The 17500-nt window shown below is 35.8% G+C and overlaps 1 protein-coding gene and 1 long non-coding RNA gene across 3 annotated transcripts in view; one reads left to right on the top strand and one right to left on the bottom strand.

Moving 5' to 3' along the window:
- The window catches only part of LOC135200788 (uncharacterized), a 370704-nt gene that overhangs the window by 75621 nt on the left and 277583 nt on the right, over nt 1–17500 (bottom strand). The window lies entirely within an intron of this gene.
- LOC135200775 (tachykinin-like peptides receptor 99D) overlaps nt 1–17500 on the top strand; it is a 320400-nt gene that overhangs the window by 41668 nt on the left and 261232 nt on the right. The window lies entirely within an intron of this gene.

The raw sequence follows: 17500 nt of genomic DNA, 5'->3' as shown, positions 1-17500 counted from the left end.
GCGGAGGACTGGTAAGAGAAAACGGTGGTGAAGAGATAAGCAAAGGATACGAAGGGGGGAGAAGAAGATTACGAAAATGTGAATGGGAATGGGAAGAGAGAGAGAGAGAGAGAGAGAGAGAGAGAGAGAGTAGTGGAGGACTGATAAGAGAAACGGTGGTGAAGAGATAAGAGAGGGATACGAAGGAAACTAGAGATATGAGGAGAAATACGATGAGGTAAATAAGATAAGTTTCATTCCCCAAATTGCAAGTGGAAGAAGAAGAAGAAGATGAGAGTACGGCAGAGCAACGCTGAAATAAAGAAAGGTTTTTATTGGGGTGAAAATGAGAGAACAAGTAGAAATGAAAACAAAAACAGCGAAATTATATCGAATCCTTCACATTACACGTCTTTGCCAGAGTCAACCTGAATATAATTTTTTTATTTACCATTATTATTATTATTTTTGGCTATTTAATAATCAAACAGTTTCGTTTTTTATAGTCTTATAAGGCTTATGTTATTTGTGCTTGATGTTGTATCTGTCTTGATGTATTTTTCTTTGTAGGCCATGTACTTGCAAGAACAGAAGAGATTCTGTCCACTTTATATGTTTTGTATTATGTTACATTGTGGACAAATTTGTGCTAATAATTGTCTATTTTGTCAATAAAATAACTATCTCGATGCTGAACACACCGATTCTCCACTGCTTGGTTGCTTAAAATTTCTTGCATCGGTTGCAATCCCCTGCGAGGCAATGTTGCAAGTTTTATATAATCACCTTAAAGAAATTTTTTTTCTTGTTTATTTAGATTTCATCGACTACTACTACGACAACAATAAAGTGATTGCAGTTGGGCCAAGACGAAGATATTTTTGTCAGTCCTTTTTGAAGATTTTTTAACCATTCATCAGGTTTGCCTTTGTGCGAAAAAAAACACATTTGCATCAATCAAGCGATTTCTTTTTGTCAAATTAATTTTTTGTATTCTGGTTTGTTTTTTTAAATTATTTATCCATTTATTAGGTCTGCCTTTGCGCTAAAACAACAGCTTTACATCAATAACGTGATTGGCTTTCAGTCAGAATTAAGTTGTTTTGTTTTCTGTAGTATTTTTTTACAATATTTAACCATCTACTGGGTCTCCCTTTGCGCTTCATAGCAGTTCTACTGCACAGACATACGGTGTTACGCCAACTTCCGGAGATCTTATTAGTTTGACTTTAATGTATCAATCGTTGTCATAACTTCATCCGCCCACGAATAACAAAAGAGTTCCCCGTGCTTTGACAGCATCAAACATTTGGTTTTTAATAAGAGAGTTCCAAGTGCTTTGGCAACATTAGTCATTTGGTTTTAATAAAATAGTTTAATGCGCTCTGACAGCATCAAAATATTGGTTTTTAATAAGAGTTCCACGTGCTTTGACTGCATCAAACATTTGGTGTTTAATAAAAGAGTTCACGTGCTTTGACAATAAAAAACATTTGGTTTTTAATAAAAGAGTTCACGTGCTTTGACAATAACAAACATTTGGTTTTTAATAAAAGAGTTCACGTGCTTTGACAATAACAAACATTTGGTTTTTAATAAAAGAGTTCACGTGCTTTGACAATAACAAACATTTGGTTCTTAATAAAAGAGTTCACGTGCTTTCACAGCATCAAACATTTGGTTCTTAATAAAAAAAAGTTACAAGTGCTTTGACAGCATCACAAAATTTAGTTTTTAATAAAAGAGTTCTACAAGCCTTTGGGTTATCAATAAAAGAGTTCCACAAGCTTTTTGGTTTTTAACAAAAGAGTTCCACAAGTTTTTTGGTTTTCAATAGAAGTTCCACAAGCTTTTTGGTTTTAATAAAAGAGTTCTTCCACAAGCTTTTTGGTTTTAGTGACAAGACGTTTTCTTCCACAAGCTTTTGGTTTTAATAAAAAGAGTTCTTCCACAAGCTTTTTGGTTTTAATAAAAGAGTTCTTCCACAAGCTTTTTGGTTTTAATAAAAGAGTTCTTCCACAAGCTTTTTGGTTTTTAGTGAAAGAGTTCTTCCACAAGCTTTTTGGTTTTAATAAAAGAGTTCTTCCACAAGCTTTTTGGTTTTTAGTGAAAGCGGTTCTTGCCACACGCTTTTGGGTTTTAATAAAAGAGTTCTTCCACAATCTTTTTATGGTTTTAATCAAAAGAGTTTCTTCCACAAAAGCTTTTTGGTTTTTAGGAAAGGAGTTTTTCTCCACAAGCTTTTTGGTTTTTTAATAAAAGAGTTCTGCCACAAGCCTTTTGGTTTTAATAAAAAGGAGTTTTCTTCCAACAATGCTTTTGGTTTTTCTAAAAGTGAAAGGTTTCGCCACAAAGCTTTTGGTTTAATAAAAATAGTTAATTCCACAAGCTTTTTGGTTTTAATAAAAGAGTTCTTCCACAAGCTTTTTGGTTTTTAGTGAAAGAGTTCTTCCACAAGCTTTTTGGTTTTAATAAAAGAGTTCTTCCACAAGCTTTTTGGTTTTTAATAAAAGAGTTCTTCCACAAGCTTTTTGGTTTTTAGTGAAAGAGTTCTTCCACAAGCTTTTTGGTTTTAATAAAAGAGTTCTTCCACAAGCTTTTTGGTTTTAATAAAAGAGTTCTTCCACAAGCTTTTTGGTTTTTTTCTAGTGCAAAGGAATTCTTCCCACAAGGCTTTTGGTTTAATAAAAGAGTTTCTTCCACAAAGGCTTTTTGGTTTTAATTAAAAGAGTCTTCCACAAGGCTTTTTGGGTTTTTTAGTGAAATGAGTTCTTCCACAACAGCTTTTTGGGTTTTAATAAAAAGAGTTCTTCCACAAGCTTTTTGGTTTTAATAAAAGAGTTTTCCTTCCCACAAAGCTTTTGGTCGGTTTTTTTTAGGTGAAAGAGTTCGTTTCCACAAGCTTTTTGGTTTTTAATAAAAAGAGTTCTTCCAAACAAGCTTTTTTGGTTTAATCTCAAAAGGAGTTCTTCCCAAAAAGCTTTATGGTTTTTAATAAAAAAAGTTCTTCCACAAACTTTTTGGTTTTAATAAAAGAGTTCTTCCACAAGCTTTTTGGTTTTTAATAAAAAAAAAGTTCTTCCACAAGCTTTTTGGTTTTAATAAGAGTTCTTCCACAAGCTTTTTGGTTTTTAATAAAAAAAAAAAAATAAGTTCTTCCATAAGCTTTTTGGTTTTAATAAGAGTTCTTCCACAAGCTTTTTGGTTTTTAATAAAAAAAAAGTTCTTCCACAAGCTTTTTGGTTATTAGTAAAAGAGTTCTCCCACAAATATTTGGTTTTAATAAGAGTTCCACAAACTTTCTGGTTTTTAATAACAGAGTTCCACAAGCTTGTTGGTTTTTAATAAAAGAATTCGACGATTCTTCTCTCCGACAATGACGAAAGTTCCAACAACAACCTGACAAAAGCTGTCAGTCAGTCAGTCAGTCGTCAGCGGGAGAAAGAGAAAGAGTCAGCAATCGAAAGAACTTGAACGGGGCGACACAAAAATGGAATAAGGGCTTCTGAAAGGAGAGAGAGAGTTATCACTTCAAAGCAGATTTTTTTCCTCTCAATTTGAGATTTCCTCAGGTGAAGTGGATAAAGAAAAGTCAGGGATATGTGACATCTGGAAAGGATCTCCTTGCAAAGCTCCTCCTACAAGGATAAGAGGATGGTGCCCAAGGGATGGGGGGAGGGGGAAGGAATGGAGGGCGGAAGAAGAAGGGGGATAAGTATAAAAGGAATGTTGAATGGGGAGGGGTAGAATAAGAAGCATAAGAGTGAGAGAGAGAGAGAGAGAGAGAGAGAGAGAGAGAGAGAGAGAGAGAGGATGGAGGAGCCAAAGGGGTGGGGGTCAGCTGGGGGCTGGGCGGGGGAGATGGGCGTCTGAGAGGAGGGGGGTTGGGGGCAGTGTAAAGGAAGGATGAGGGGAAGAGGTAGAATAAGAAGCATAAGGGGGGGTAGAGAGAAGAAGGAGCCCAAGGGGTGGGGGTCGGCTGTGTGTGTGGGGGGGGGGGGTGGGGGGCTGGGATGGAGGGGATCTGGGAGGAGGGGGTGGAAATAGTGTAAAAAGGATGTTGAATGGGGAGGGGTAGAATAAGAAGCATAAGAGAGAGAGAGAGAGAGAGAGAGAGAGTGGGAGAGAGATCACTTCGCAAAGGACCAAAATAAGGAGGAGAAAACCCTTCTCGCGCCGGTTAAGAGAGAGAGAGAGAGAGAGAGAGAGAGAGGAGACTATAAATAGCAGTCAGATATGACAAATGGAGACAAGAATTGCCTTTTTTTCGGATTATTGCCTCTGAAAAGCCTTGAGACTACTAAGGAAAAAAAATGTAAAAGTTGAATTCGCGTCTTTTCTAACTTAACGTGAGATTACGAAGTATTTCAAAAGATAGAAAGGACTTCTAACATATGCTGATTTATATTACCACTATTCGTGAACATGTGAATATGGATAAACTTTTACTCACATATATACACACACATGTAAGTATATATAGAGACATCCATATATGCATGAATACATAATACACACACACACACACACACACACACACACACACACATATATATATATATATATATATATATATATATATATATATATATATATATATATATATATATATATATATTTCTAGGTGAGGTCCCAAATACATGCTCTCTCTCTCTCTCTCTCTCTCTCTCTCTCTCTTCTCTCTTCTCTCATTCCACGCAAACACACGAACAACGCTCGCGAGCACACAAAAGCACACAAATTCATACATACGCACGCACACATGTATGTGTATAATCACGACGTTGTGATGAAATATTCGTTATATATATATATATATATATATATATATATATATATATATATATATATATATATATAAAGCTGAATGGCCAGCAGCAACTGCTCCCATCCCAAATACTTAATGGAATGGGCCCGCCAGATTCTGGAGAGCAAGAGAGCAAGAGAGAAGCTGAAGAGGAAGTAACCAGAGAGAGAGAGAGAGAGAGAGAGAGAGAGAGAGAGAGAGAGAGAGAGATGTTAAGTGGGAGCCGAGGAAGAACCGGAAGAATGCCATCAAGATGTCTGCCGAGAAATTATGTATTTTTATATAGATTTCAGACAGACTGGCACTGGGAGAGATGGAGACTATTATTCTCCAAGGATATATACATACATACATGAATATATATATATATATATATATATTATATATATACTATATATAAATATATATGTATGTAGTATATAATTAATAAATTTTCATATATGCTTAACCGAGGGGAATTTATTTAGCGATAATAGAATTGGCGATCGACAGGCACGAACCACTGACCTCTCAATTCCAGGACTGGCAGTGAAGCCTTAAACCACCCCGACACCGCAAGTGTCGAGGTGGTTTAAGGGCTTCACTGCCAGTCCTGGAATTGAGAGGTCGCTGGTTCGCGCCTGTCGATTGCCAATTCTATTATCGCTAAATAAATTCCCCTCCGGTTAAGCATATATGAAAATATATTAATTCCGAGGTAGAGCGAATTAGATATTAAAGGACATATGTAGTTCGATATATATCATATAGATATATATATATATATATTATATATATATATAATATTATATATGTATATATCGAACTACAAATGTCCTTTAATATCTAATTCGCTCTACCTCGGAATTAATATATTTTCATTATATGCTTAACCGAGGGGGAATTTATTAGCGATAATAGAATTGGCGATATATATATATATATATATATATATATATATATATATATACATAATATATATATATGAGTATATATATATATATATATATATATATATATATATATATATATATATATATAAAGCAATAAAGTTTAATTCATTTTTATATGTAAGTATACCAAGCATTTAATATTCTACTGCCTTTGCCTTTATAGTTATGACATCACGTCTTTTTTATAAGCTTTGTAATGTACTAACAGTGTAATGAACCAATCTGTTAATTTGCTTTGCTAAAGCATTTTAGCTGATGCAAACTCATGTACCGCATATTTTAGAATTACTAAGCCTTTAATATACTGCCGTAGTAACTTTGCTTCTTATGTTATGTTGAGAGAGAGAGAGAGAGAGAGAGAGAGAGAGAGAGAGAGAGTTATATAAACCTATGCATTGCAGAGAAATTGTAAGCTTGTGTGAATGATAACTGAGCCTTGAGACCTATGAGGTCATTCAGCGCTGAAACGCTTAAATTGACAATAAAAAGTATGAAAGGTGTAACAGGAGGACAACCTCAAAGCAGTTGCACTATGAATTATTTATTAGGAGAGGGTGGAAAATTATATGGAAGAATGAGAATATGAAAGGAGGTACAGTAAAAGGAATGAAAAGGGTTTGCATCTGAGGGGACGAAACACGCTGCAAAGGACCTGAGGTAATGCCTACTGAGCACTACATGAGGTGCACTGACGGCACTCCCCAGGCCCGCCTACCCGCCCCCCTACGGGGTCGTCAATTTTAACTTGAGATCTTCCGGCCAATTAGAAGCAGGTCGCTTGCCACCAATTTCTAAACTTTCAAACTGACCTCTGTCTTGAGAAAAGAAAGTCAGCTCCCTAAATCTCAGACATCTAAGAAAAAAAAAATCCATTTGGGTGACGTTACAGAAAGTCATCTGAGACCTGGATATTTCCGTTACAGAAAACTTGAAATGTAACGCAAATTAAAAACGATGCTATGAGAGTTACTGGGTATTGTTGTTCCAAGCTTCTCGAAGTAGTAGTAGATTATTATATGACCACGAAAGGTATTGTTCCATTTGTGCCTTCTGACAAGATCAACGATTTGCAAAGGTAAATGTGTGTTTCTTCTTGTTTATCATCTATTTATGTATGCATGTGTGCATGTATGTTGTCTCTCTCCTCTCTGTCTCTGTCTCTGTCTCTGTCTCTGTCTCTGTCTCTGTCTCTCTCCTTCTCTCTCTCTCTCTCTCTATCTCTCCTATATATATATAATATAACTATAATGTATATATATATATATATTATATATATATGTGTGTGTGTGTGTGTGTGTGTGTGTGTGTGTGTGTGTGTGTGTGTGAGTGGATATTTCTCTAAAGCATAAATAACACGAAAACATCAACATTTAGCATGGACGAGTATATGCAAATGCATAGGTAAGGGATTACAAATGAATAAGCCATTCATTCTCCTTTACAGATAAACGTTATATAGTACTTCTATTTACACCCCACACCGACGCCGAACAGTTCCAGACAACGAAACAACGAAACAATTTGACCTCTCCTGGGAGAGTTGGCCCACAACCAACTCATTTCCCTCTCGCTAAAGCAATTTCACTCGAAAAAGAAAAAACGAAGTACTTCTTTGAGGAAAAACAGTTTTCCAGCTAAACGAAACGAGAAGAGGAGAGAGAGAGAGAGAGAGAGAGAGAGAGAGAGAGAGAGAGAGAGAGACTTGTGGGGGGGATCTAATATATTCCACCCATTTTAGTTATTCCTGATCGCTCGGCATTTTATTTTTTTTTTTTTGCGGAGTCTCCTTTGCCTTGGTCAAAGCTCTTTCGCATGAAGGCCAAATTGGAATCGCTTTATGACATTAATTTGCGACGCATTGAGGGATCTAATCAACCGTGACATCGTTATACATACATTAGAGTTTGCAATTTATGTATAACGACCTCGGGAATTTCGTCATATGCCATTAACGACAGGAGCTATTAGAAACATAACGATGCGACTACGAGATATAATTCAAGGGTTATTTAGTCTATTTTTAAAATAAAGTTAGATTCATATCTACAGAATAGTGTTGATTTGCTATTAGAGATAGATTTTACAGAGACTAACAAGATAGAATGATCTCCAACCAAAGGTTCATGGAGAGAGAGAGAGAGAGAGAGAGAGAGAGAGAGAGAGAGAGAGAGAGAGAGGCAAAATGCGATATTACCGTCTAGATAAAAGTCTCAAGAGTGTTCTTGAATATGGAACTAGACAATATCGCAAACCCTTGGACCTTCTGTTATTGCTCTCTCTCTCTCTCTCTCTCTCTCTCTCTCTCTCTCTCTCTCTCTCTCTCTCTCCAAATATTGGTCTTCTCCCTGCAACGCCATATAACTGAACAAGCAGCCATTTAACAAACCAAATACAAAAGCTAGATTTTGCCTTGCCAGAGAGTAGGAGACCGGTACGAAAATACTTTCCTTGGCCCCCCCAAAAACACACACACACACACACACACACACACACACACACACACCTATCATTCGGGAAAGGATGAAAATCTCGAAATGAGTTTGCAGGGAGAAGATGAATTTCGTCAACAATTTCACCCAACAGCCTCTTTGTATTCAATGTCTTATATGTACGTATCTCAAACGTACAAGCAAATGATTAACCTTGGGGTTCCACAAAGGGGCAATGAGAGAAAATCGCTCTTAGCCCAAACTGCATTAGTGATGCAAAAGAGGTCGACTCTTAATTTATTTATTTCTTTTTTTGGTTTGGGGCGGGGTTGGGGGGGGTGGGGGGTTAATTTTGAGAAAAGTACCTTTGTGACTAATTAAGTGATTCAGATATTACGCATTTTCCAGCTAAAAAAAATCAAATTGCATGAATTAAATTACACTGGGACAAGACCTGTCTAAAAAAATATTGGTGACAGAGTAGGTGTCAACATAGTAACACAAATCTCCCATTTCAAAATAACAGACAGAGTAGGTGTGAACATAAGAGGCGAAGTCTGTCAGCTCAGAGGTTCATACCTTGGCAGAAAAACATTCCAAGTGAAATACAAATTCTCAAGAGTTAGCATGACACTAATAATGAAGTAGTGCCAAGGCATACTTAGATTATAAAAAGACGACAACAGAGATGAATTCCACTTGAGGTGAATAAGAGGTGTCATAAGCAGAAGTGTAGTCAGCAGCAGGACATTTTAGCAGAAATGTGTATATGAACATGCAACAGAAGTGAAGAAAAGGCAACAACAAACACTCAGGCCATAGCTGCGGCGATGCCAACCGCATATTGAATGTTGAATGCGTTTTTCCACATGAAAAAATTCCAATTTCACTGAAGGTTTTATGAATTTCCATTCAGCGTGGCAGCTTCAAGTCACTGAGTTTGACGTAGGCAGGATTGTCAGTTTATATCACCGGCATAGTATTTGAACGGTACAAAGCAAAACTATCAGATGAACAGTAATACGACCAAAGAAAACCTCCAAAGGAGACACCAGTCTTGAACTTTCAAAGTGTTTTGAAAGGGGATTATGAGTAGGAAATCTTACATGGAAATGTAACTTAAGAGGTATTATTATTATTATTATTATTATTATTATTATTAATTATTATTATTATTATTATTATTATTATTATAGTTACACCAATTCCCTTCTGAAAAAAGCAGTTGTACAAGTGTTGGAAAATGACATGAAATTTAAGCTTCGTACAAAAGTATGAAAATGACATGAAAAGAGCATCTTATAAAAGTAGGAAAATGACATGAAAAGAGCATCTTATAAAAGTAGGAAAATGACATGAAAAACGTCTTATAAAAGTAGGAAAATGACATGAAAAAGTCTTATAAAAGTAGGAAAATGACATGAAAAAAATCTTATAAAAGTAGGAAAATGACATGGAAAAAGGTCTGATAAAAATAGGAAAATGACATGAAAAAAGTCTTACAAAAGTAGGAAAATGACATGAAAAAAGTCTTATAAAAGTAGGAAAATGATGTGAAAAACGTCTTACAAAAGTAGGAAAATGACATGAAAAAACGTCTTACAAAAGCAGGAAAATGACATGAAAAAAGTCTTATAAAAGTAGGAAAATGACATTAAAAACGTCTTACAAAAATAGGAAAATGACATGAAAAAATGCATCTTATAAAAGTAGGAAAATGACATGACAAATGCGTTGCACAAAAGTAGGAAAATTACCTGAAAAAAAGTCGCACAAAAGTAGGAAAATGACATGAAAAACGTCTTACAAAAGTAGGACAATGACATGAAAAAACTTCTTATTAAAAGTAGGAAAATGACATGAAAACAGCGTCTTACAAAAGTAGGAAAATGACATGAAAAAAAGTCTTACCCCAACAGTTAGGACAATGACATGAAAAAACTTCTTATTAAAAGTAGGAAAATGACATGAAAACAGCGTCTTACAAAAGTAGGAAAATGACATGAAAAAAAGTCTTACAAAAGTAGGAAAATGACATGAGAAAAAGCATCTTATAAAAGTAGGAAAATGACATGAAAAAAAAGTCGTACACAAGTAGGAAAATGACATAAAAAAGTCTTATAAAAGTAGGAAAATGACATGAGAAAAAGCGTCTTATAAAAGTAGGAAAATGACATGAAAAAAAGTCGTACAAAAGTAGGAAAATGACATAAAAAAGTCTTATAAAAGTAAGAAAATTACACGAAAAAGCGTCTTATAGAAGTAGGAAAATAACATGAAAAAACGTCTGATAAAAGTAGGGAAATGACATGAAAAAGCGTCTTATAAAAGTAGGGAAATGACATGAAAAACTTCATATAAAAGTAGGAAAATGACATGATAAAAGGGGCTTACAAAAATAGGAAAATTAAGTGAAAAAAGCGTCTTACAAAAGTAGGAAAAGAACATGAAAAAGTCTTACAAAACTAGGAAAATGACGTGAAAAAACGTCTTACAAATGTAGGAAAATGAAGTGAAAACAACGCCTTATAAAAGTAGGAAAATGACATGAAAAAACGTTATATAAAAGTAGGAAAATGACGTGAAAACAACGCCTTATAAAAGTAGGAAAATGACGTGAAAACAACGCCTTATAAAAGTAGGAAAATGACGTGAAAAAATGTCTTATTAAAGTAGGAAAATCACATGAAAAAAGGCCAAAACAAGAGAGGAGGGGAAAATGAAAATGGTGGCCTACTGCGCCGCTCGGGGTTACAGGCAGTGCTTTGTAAAATCGCATTTCAAATACATAATACGTAAGAGGATTATACCGCAATGATATTCGGCTTATTAGTAAAAAGATTATCCGGCGAACTATCCGCTAATCCGCTTCCGCTGATCAAACAAACACAAAATCATATCGGCCATATTTACTCTGTCGGTCGTAAAAAAAAAAAAAAAAAAAAATGATTATAATTCTCCCGATGCACGATCAAAGAGCCGGAACAAAAATCATAACAATATTCTATTTCATATGGCGCTTTCCTTATCAGATAGATCGAGAGTTGCCCCCGGATCAATCATTTCTTCTTGGAAAAACCAAAGAAAAAACAACTGTGTATTGGTGTTTTTTTTTTCCTGCAAGTCTTCATTCTCTCTCCCTCTCTCTCTCTCTCTCTCTCTCTCTCTCTCTCTCTCTCTCTCTTATATATGATAGATCAATCGTTCCTTCCTCGAAAAACATGAGGTTTTATAATCTTTCGGTTTTCTTTGCATCCTCCTCCCCCCGCCCAACACCCCTCCCCTCTCTCTCTCTCTCTCTCTCTCTCTCTCTCTCTCTCTCTTTCTCTCTCTCTCTTATATGATAGATGACGATGTCTCAAATCAATCCTTTTCTTCCTCGAAAAACGCGAGGTTTTATAATCTTTCAGTTTTTTTCTTATTTATTATTATTTTTTCATCCCCCTCCCCCGCCAGACCCCCCTCTCTCTCTCTCTCTCTCTCTCTCTCTCTCTCTCTCTCTCTCTCTCTCTCTCGCTGATGGCGTCAGTCCAAGCGCCGTCTCCTCAATATTTTTCTTTTTCTTCTACTTTTTTTTTGTCTTTTAGTCGAAAATCAAATTGCTTTTAAAAAGAGCGACTGACTCTTCAGTACTAGTGGGAATCATCCCCGGTTTTCCCAGGAGCGGAGGTTAAAAACACATAAATTTTGGACATGGATGAGAGTCTCTCTCTCTCTCTCTCTCTCTCTCTCTCTCTCTCTCTCTCTTCTTCTTTTCTTCTTCTTCTTCTTCTTCTTCTTCTTCTTAAAACTATTTTCAAGGTCTCGTCAGTAATTATTCACATGAGCTCATCAATTTCCCTTCACTTAACAGACCTCTCTCTCTTCTTCCTTCTTCTTCTTTTCCTTACTTTTTCTTCTTATTATTTTTCTTCTTCTTCTTCTTTTTTCTTCTTCTTCTTCATCTTCTTGTTCATATTATTATTATTCTTTTTCTTTTTCTAAAAGCTATCATCAAGGTTTCTCCAGCTATTATTCATGAAAGCTCATCAATTTCTTTTCACTTCACAGATCTCTCTCTCTCTCTCTCTCTCTCTCTCTCTCTCTCTCTCTCTCTTCTCTCTCTTCTCTCTTCTCTTCTTCTTCTTCTTCTTCTTCTTCTTAAAACTATCGTCAAGGTCTCTTCTGTTACTATTCATGAAAGGTCATCAATTTCTCTTCACTTCACAGATCTCTCTCTCTCTCTCTCTCTCTCTCTCTCTCTCTCTCTCTCTCTCAGTGAATGACACATCAGAAAAACCTGACGTAAATGATGAGCGTGGTCTCTTAAGCAGATCTGGGGACACTGATAAAAAATTATCCAAAACGAAACTTGAGGTTTTTTTTCCCCATGGCAAAGGAAGAGAGAAAGCAAGAAGTAGAACGTGAGGAGGAGGAGGAGGAGGAGGAGGAGGAGGAGGAGGAGGAGGAGGAGGAGGAGGAGGAGGAGGACGAAACCTGAGAGAAAGTGGGAGAGAAGTTGGAGGAAAAAGAAGAGGAGTATTGAATTTTTCCTCCTCTGCAAGGGGCCAGTGTATATCAAGTAGTACCGAGAATTTTTTTTTTTTTTTTTTTTTTTTTTTTTTTTTTTTTTTTTTTTTTGAGGTTTCTCGCCAAAAGAGGAAGTCTACCTTCCTTTCTTCGTGTTCTAATTAGGTCGTCGCACTTGTTTTTGTTTGTACGTGTATAGAGCAACTCTTCTTCTGGTGTTCAGTTTCTTTTCAAAACTAATGTGGAGAAAGATGCGAATCGAAAATCTTAACAGGAATAAACTTAAGTTGGGGGTAATGCGTTTAATTAAAACTCTGTCGAAAAATGAACATATACGTATTTCTAGTTAAAAACGATATACTCTTGTAATACTTCTCAAGTCTTTTAATGGTCAGTTTCTTCTAAAATTTATTAAAAACAAACTAAAAAAATAATAAGAATAAATTCAGTTGGGAATGCGTCTAACTGTGAGTTTTTTTGTAGTTAAAAACAATATACTTTTGTAATGCTTCCCAACTCTTCTAATGTTCAGTTTCTTCAAAAATTTATTAAAAACAAACAAACAAAAATATAATAGGAATAATCTCAGTTTTTTCTAATTAAAAACAATATACTTTTCTCAACTCTTCTATCGTTCAGTTTCTTTTAAAATTTCTTAAAAACAAGGAAATAAAAAACATTAATAGGAATAAACTCAGTTGGAGAAATATGTTCAACTGAGTTTTCCGAAAATGAAAACGCTCGTCTTTCTAGCTGACAAATATTACTTTTATAATGCTTCTCAAAAGTTCCGTAAACTTGTTTACCAGCAAATAAAAAAAAAAAGCCAAATCCTAAAATATGGAAACATCAATATCCGTGAGTCGGACGAGATGCAAATATTTAAGGATTTAGAAAAATATTTTCAGCGTTTTACTACTTTTCCTTTAGTCCAAAGAAGTAACTTCATGTTTTCATAAACACGTTGGAGTGTGTATGTATGTATGTATTTATGTATGTATGCGTGTATATATATATATATATATATATATATATATATATATATATATATATGATATAGATAAATAATTTCTGAGTCATCAATAAACCCGTCGTTTTCAATATATATATAAATATATATATATATATATATATAATATATATATATCTATATATATATATATAATATTATATATATATATACAATATTATTCGTTTGTGTATGTGTGTACTCTACGCTTAGGTAACAACTATGCGATTATATGTCTATATATCTTTATCTACCAGCGATTAAATGAAAATTGGCTATAGGAATAATTACAATTTTGCCCCAAAATTTCTTTAACGTTACAGTCACGTAACTAAAAATGATAAGCATAAATTTGAGATGATATTAATTTTCATTTCTTAGATTTCTCTCTCTCTCTGTCTCTCTCTCTCTCTCTCTCTCTCTTCGCTTCTCTCACAAGGCCAAACAAACGAATAAACAAACACATAAACACATACACACACAACCACTCCCACACCTACACGAACACATCTTCGGCTGTTGTTGCTGTTTGTTGTTTGTTGTTGTTGTTGTTGTTGGTGCAGATGTTTGTGAAGAGAGCCAAAGGGTCTTGAATTTGCATGGAACGGCGTCCTTCTCATCCGGCCCTCCTCTGATGCTACTGACCCTCGACTTATGAAAGCACGGACCCTCGACTTCTTCTCTCTCTCTCTCTCTCTCTCTCTCTCTCTCTCTCTCTCTCTCTCTCTCATGAGGCTCTGGGCGCTCTCTCTCTCTCGCCGTCATTCCATTCCATGAGATTCTGGAAATACGTTCTTTAATGCCATTCCAGACATCCCCTGGACATGGTCATGGTCCTCTTCCTCCTCTCCTTTCATACTTTTCTTCTTCTTCTTCTTCCTCTTCCTCTTAGGCCCTTACTTTATTGCTTGTTTGGAATCTCCTTCTTGATGTCTTAACTCGTCGATGCTTCATTTACTATTATTTTTATTTCGCATCTTATTTCACAACTTTCTGATCGCTCTTCTCACTCTCGTTTTCGCTTTTACTCTTATCTTTCATTATTTCTTATTATAGTTTACGCTCCATGTTTTACACTTGTACACAATTCTCTTCGTACTTTAATGATCTGCTTGCATTTTTTATCCATTTATTCTTTAATTCTTTTCTTCTACTCTCTTGAATTCTTCATCAACTTGCGCTCTGTCTGTCTGTCTGTCTGTCTGTCTGTCTCTCTCTCTCTCTCTCTCTCTCTCTCTCTCTCCACATCCTCTGTTAATCCCGAAGCTGCTCGAGAATCTTTTTAATTTTATGGTGTCATTCACACATATTTTTTATCTTATCCGATTCCCATGAAATTTTATGCGCATTTTCCACGGCTCTCGATGATCATTACAAATAAATATATGATGTTCCGAAGCTGTTTGTTACGAACTCTTCCAAAACGAGCTGCCGCAAACTGGTATCTTTCCCAATAATGCTCCTTTCTCCGGAAACTGCAGTTTTCATTTTCTTTCTTTCTTTTATTTTATTTTTTTTTTTGTAACGATGATCCGATAAAGTTTCTTCCTTGGAGAGAGAGAGAGAGAGAGAGAGAGAGAAAGAGAGAGAGAGAGAGAGAGAGAGAGAGAGAGAGAGAGAGAGAGAGAGAGAGAATGCTGCTGAAATAGTACAGGCTGAAGAAGAGAGGGGTTATGATGGAGAGAGAGAGAGGATTGATGAGAGAGGAGAGAAATATACTGAAATAGAACAGGCTGAGGAAGAGAGAGATGGGAGAGGAGAGAGACGAGAGGAGAGAGAGAGAGAGAAAGAGGAATATACTGATGAACGAGAGAAGAGAGAGAGAGAGAGAGAGAGAGAGAGAGAGAGAGAGATAGTGATGGGGGAATAAAAATCTGTCAACGCGTAGCAATATAATCAGTGCTCCCTGATAATCAAATTAATTTTGTTGCTGCAAATTTAAATACAACATATTTGTTTTCTTTTAGCCATTAAACCAACAGCCATTAGCAACGTGTGGTAAACTCAACCAGCCCCTAAAGGTACATTCCCATATCATGTTACCCTCGGTGTTTCTTAGCGCTATTCATAAATATGCAAATATGTCGGATAAACGCCATGGGCATGACTCGTGTCAGGTCGAGGCTAGCCCTAAAATGAAGGTACATCTTAATATAATACTAAAGTTCACACCCATTTTTTTAAATATTTCTGCCTAAAATGAAGGGAGTACATCTTAGTAAAATATTTAAATCTACACCAACTTTTTAAAAAATATTTGTGTCTAAAATGAAGGTAGTACATATTAGTAAAATATTAACAATTAAACCAACTTTTCACTTTTTTTAATATTTATGTCTAAAATGAAGGTACATCATAGTAAAAATTGCCATTTAAACCGACGTTAACTTTGTTTTTTTTTTCTTTTTTAATATTTATGCCCAATAGTTAGGCCGTTAAGTTCCAGAGTAGTATCTGATTTTTTTAATTCAGAGAATGACGTGACAGTAACCGACAGAAAGAGGAAAAAAAAGAAAAAAGTAAATGGCAGTAGAAAAATAAACCTGAATCCTAAAAAAAAAAAAAAAACGTACGCTTAGCATTAGGGAATTGAAAAGGTGACCAAAACGTATGATTCAAATACGACTGAAAAAACATGACTTTTTTCAACCAATTATATCTAAGAAAAGGTGGTTTGAAAAGTGTTACGTCTCTAAGCACTTCGCAACTCTGATCACGTGACTGGTTTGTCCATCTTTTAAGTGTAGAGACCTTTTTCTTAACCCACAGAGAGAGAGAGAGAGTCTATTATATATTCGAGAGGTATCCTTACATACTTGTTACATCTCTCTCTCTCTCTCTCTCTCTCTCTCTCATGTCATATAAAAGCATTAGTGTCCATTATATATTTGAGACGTATCCTTACATACTTGTTACACCTCTCTCTCTCTCTCTCTCTCTCTCTCTCTCTCTCTCTCTCTCTCTCTCCACCCACGCCAAAAACTTGCGATAAGTTACTTTTAGGAAATGGAGAACATGGCTTTCGAAAACGTGGGACGTGTTGAGAAGGAGGAGGAGGAGGGGGAGGACGCATCTTGAAAAGCTTTAGAAACCTTGTTGTGATGGAAACTTTTCTTCCGAAGTCGGAGGCTGAAGTCGATTTCATTTTTCTCACATGCTGGTGGTATTGGCGACGGGACTTTTCTCTCCCGAATTCGTTTACGTGACACTACCACTTTTCTTTCGAATGCCTGTCTGTCCATCTGTATGATGAGGACCGCCTATCGAGTCATAGGTTATCTCCGGATTATTTGACTACCTATTTATGTTAAAACGGCAAGCTGACAAGAAATAATGGATGGAAACTAGAGCTGAAGAGATACAACACATCCCATTGTGGGAACTAGAACTGAAGAGATACAACACATCCCATTGTGGGAATTAGAACTGAAGAGATACAACACATCCCACTGTGGGAACTAGAACTGAAGAGATACAACACATCCCATTGTGGGAACTAGAACTGAAGAGATACAACACATCCCATTGTGGGAACTAGAACTGAAGAGATACAACACATCCCATTGTGGGAACTAGAACTGAATAAGATACAACATCCCATGTGGGGAACTATTTAACTGAATAGATACAACACATCACATTGTGGGAACTAGAACTGAAGAGATACGACACATCCCATTGTGGGAACTAGAACTGAATAGATACAACACATCCCATTGTGGGAACTAGAACTGAATAGATACAACACATCCCATTGTGGGAACTAGAACTGAATAAATACTACACATCCCATTGTGGGAACTAGAACTGAAGAGATACAACACATCCTATTGTG

Source organism: Macrobrachium nipponense, chromosome 23 (assembly GCF_015104395.2).
Source record: "Macrobrachium nipponense isolate FS-2020 chromosome 23, ASM1510439v2, whole genome shotgun sequence".
In the NCBI taxonomy this organism is placed as follows: Eukaryota; Metazoa; Arthropoda; class Malacostraca; order Decapoda; family Palaemonidae; genus Macrobrachium; species Macrobrachium nipponense.
This window is presented reverse-complemented; position numbering and strand designations above follow the sequence as displayed.